Source organism: Limanda limanda, chromosome 15 (assembly GCF_963576545.1).
Source record: "Limanda limanda chromosome 15, fLimLim1.1, whole genome shotgun sequence".
NCBI classification, from domain to species: Eukaryota; Metazoa; Chordata; class Actinopteri; order Pleuronectiformes; family Pleuronectidae; genus Limanda; species Limanda limanda.
Genome location: NC_083650.1, coordinates 657,254 through 661,561, shown reverse-complemented (window position 1 = coordinate 661,561; position 4,308 = coordinate 657,254).

The following is a 4,308-nucleotide window of genomic DNA, read 5'->3' as shown; positions in this document are numbered from 1 at the left end:
CTCTCTCTCTCTCTCTCTCTCTCTCTCTCTCTCTCTCTCTCTCTCTCTCTCTCTCTCTCTCTCTCTCTCTCTCTCTCTCTCTCTCTCTCTCTCTCTCTCTCTCTCTCTCTCACCCTCTCTCTCCGTCTCTCCCTCTTTCTCTCTCTGTGTGTGTCTATCTGTGTCCCTCCCACTGTGTCTCTCACTCCGTTTCTCTCCCTTTCTCTCTCTCCTCCCTGTGTTGCTCCCTCTCTCTCTCTCTCTTTGACACACACACACACACACACAACCTTAAATGCCTCATTAGGCGTTTGCTCACTTGCCCCCATGAGGTCCAATGGTGAAAAGGTCCTTAAGAGATAACAAAAATGAGAAACACAATACTTTGTATATTGCCTTTATGATGGGTATAAGACGCCTTGTATAGATCTAAATAATTCAAAATTTTAATCTTACAAGAGTCAATCTTAAAGTGCCAATTAAATAGCAGGGAAACAGCTATTGGCTGTCAGAGTAGAGATAAGCCCAGAGGTCCTTGAAGATCACATGAGATGTGAACAACAAGAGGAATATTAGTTTAAGTTATGCTGCTGATGAAAAGATGCAGAACACACCTGAAAGGATCATCTTGGTTTAATAAAGAAAACTAAGCCCATGCATTGAAAAGTTGAATTTAGACTGGAGTGGACAAGATGAAACAATCAGATAAAACTTTATCTGTGTCATCTGAGTAGTTTGGTAAGAAGGTAGAGATTTTTCCTAAGTTCACACTGCAAGCCTTAGTGCTCAATTCAGATTTTTTTCTTGACCCGATTTTTATGTTGCTGTTCACATCATCTTTAAAAATGTGGCCAGTATCAGACTCCAATGTCAACTGCTCATGGCCCAGATGTGGTCCCCATGCATAGAAGAACAACAAGGTGTCAAACGAAGCACGCTGTGTACGGAATTAAACAAGGAGAAGAGGTTTGTCATGAGCATGGAGGCAAAAGATGTGAGCGTTTACGGTTCAATTTATCACTTGATTTGCTTTCAAACACAGACCGGTTACGTTACGACCTCCCAAAGTTTTGCTTGTTGTGCCACCCCAAGTACTTATGATTTCTAAAACCTCACTGTCCCTCTAATGAGTACCTCCGTCGCATCTGTCTTCCATGTTTGTTTCAGCTGATTGACTCCCCCCCCCCCCCTCACAAAATTATGAGAACTGTCGATATAGATTGATGTAAAAGTCACCTTCAATTCCAATGCAGGTCACATGGCTGTTCAGTCAGACGTTGCATTTAAAAAAAATCTGATCTTTATCTGATTTAGAACCACATATGAAAGTGGCCCAAATCTGATTTAAAAGTATCAGATTCCATGTGATCTGATTTGGGAAGGGGAAAACACCGGCATAAACAAAGGGAAATAGACAGAGTACTGCAAACCCTAACAGAATCCTCCCTCTATAGGTGCCACTTTGTACCGAATCTATTTTTGAGAGTTGTTGATTCAACTATGGGGAGGAAGATGTGGTCCGTTACTGTTGAATTTATAATCCTCAACCAAGACTGTCACATTGACCAAAGATCTCAGAGGATGAGATCAAGATAGTCGTGCAAGGCAATTATAGGTAGGATTTCAATGGGTTGCTTTTAAGACACTGATGTTCTCCCTGGTAACCTCACAAACAGATGATAATTAAACTCAATCTTAATTGTAACATCTGAAATCTTTACAGTGCCTCTTGGGGCAGAAGCCTCAGATGTTTAAAGCATTTTACCCAGATCCCAGTGAAACAGCTGAGAACTTTCATCAATGAAATCTCAACAAGGATTAGGACAAACAAAAACAGAGCATATCTCGAGGATCTGAGATGATTTTGAAAAGCTTCTCAACTTGTTGCCTCTCCCAAGGAGATACCGTGTTTGTTAGTAAGCAGAATTACTCACAGACAACTGAATACATTTTCATGAAATTTTGTGGAGGTGTGGAGTGTTACCCAAGATAGAACCCTTAAATTGGATATGGATAAAGGGGTATATTCATCTTTAACATGGCGAGATAAGGCATTAGCATTCGTATGAGGTATGTGCACTTCAAATTTATTGATGTTTGAATGGTCCCTATAAGTTAATCAATCTAAATAATTTATCTTAGGTTCGGGAGCAGGACCACACATCGACCACTCCTTTATTTCCCTTCAACCCTTCTTACCTGGTCAACCATCTTTGTCTGTTTGTCTCAGATCTCTCAACCCACCCTCTCTTTTCCTCATCCATTTACCTCCCATGCATATTTCTCTCATGTCTCTCCCTAGGTTTTGTCTGGGGTCAGACATCAGCTGGGGCAGAAATATGCCTGAGACGGCACCCCCACACTGAGTATCCATCTGCCCAGTCCACAGCAAATCCTCTCAGATCAGCCTGGCAGAGACATTCTTCATCCATCTTAATCTTTGCCCTTCACATCCATTCATCCATCTGCAAAATCAAATACAGAATGACATTTCCATTAAAAGATTCAATTGATACATCGTCATGGTTTAGTCCATGCTAATGAACTCAATGAAAACAGTCAGATAATATCGTGGTGCAATATCAATACTGAGCAAAAAAGTTAGATGTAGATTGGGTGTAGTATTATTACGTATTCATTAAATGCAGCTTCGTGGGCAGTGTTTAAAGTAAATCTCTGTAGCCCTACCATGTTTACAGCGTCATACCATGGAACACACATAGGCTAATGGTGGGGTTTGCATCTGTATTTGACCCCCCAATGTGACCTAGTCCCTTTTATTAAAGGGTGGCTTTAAGATAATGATATGGTCAATAGACCTTACTTGCCCCTTAAATAGCCTCACCACCAGTCTGTTATAAACTTGTAAACTTAAATTCCAACCTGTGATTATCGAAGGTTGAAGTGATGTCTTCTAAAAAAGACTCCGAAAATGGAGCCTCAGAAGAAAACTTTCAAAGGATTATATGACACCCATAACTAATAAGATGAGTTGTTATAGGTGGAAATTAAAAAGAGGATTCTGTATTATCTGTTTGATTAATATGTGAAGTGTTCTCTTAAACTTGGATACATTAATTATCCCTAATCAAAATTAAAGGGAGTTTCTTTAACTACTTTAAATAAGATCAATGGCTAACAGGAGCTCTAGAGAAATGGAACTTAGCATAGGTGTAACGTTTGTGATGGTGAAGGTGAGTTATTTGTCATGCTGTAGACCAGAGTTGGCATCTTGTCAAAGTCTTGTCATGTTTTATTTATTAGCCATAAACCTTCACCCAGTGGTTTAATTGCCTACATTTTTGTCAGAAAACTGTATATACAGGTCATTTGTGTTTGCAGATCTCTTCTGTTTGGACAACACTGAGGAATTAGACTTGTTTGAAGAGATTAGCATCATTTCAATAAGAGGACGTTTCTTCATGTTTTAGACCTTATTTACGCTATAAGAGCATCTTCACTGTCTTTGGAATTCAAATGGAATTAAAATTTATGTTGTTTTACCCTTGAAAGAAAAATATTTAATCTAATTGATTTTTTCAATACTTTTACTGGGTGTGGTGGTGGTGACATAATAATGACATGTTGCACAACTCGCCAACATGTCAGAAGATGTAGAGACTTACACAGAACTCAGGTTACTGTTTGCCAAGAATGTTTCACAGATTAAAAAAAATCAGATCAGTATAACTTCCTCAAGATTAATATCATGTTGCTTTTCTCCCATTCATGGCTCTGACTGTCTACTTCTTTAGAGGTTTGGTGTGTCCAGGCTGGGTTGGAGTGATTGGAGGTTTGGGACTATGAGCCAGGTAAGATTTTTGATATATGCAGCACCATGGCCTTTCCTTTGATTCAAAACTCAGGCCAAACTAATAGAAATAATGTTAATGTTGTCTCTAATTTCATTCAACTATTTATTATGGGTAGTGTGGATTTAAATTTCTCATTCCTGGACATATTCATCAGCTACTGTTATCTCATACTTATATCAGTTTAGTGTGAACGAGTATATGTGCAGGCTGAGGACATGTGCATGTAAGAGTAAGTGAGTGATGATTTCTCCGGGCTATGGAGCAGTTTCCTCTGTGGTCTAGACATTTGGGAGAAGGTGATAAGCAGGGTAGGAAATGGTTCTTTAATGACGGGCAGATAAAAGGGGCCCAACAAAAACACAAACATTGCAAAAAGTCCTTCCTGTGCTTCATTCAAAACATGAAACCAAAGAGACAAACTATGGCCTATTAAAGATAGTGTGAAACTGTGAAACACAGGAAAGAATTAAAAAGGGAAGGTTGTTAAAATAGCATTAAACATCAAAGCAACAGT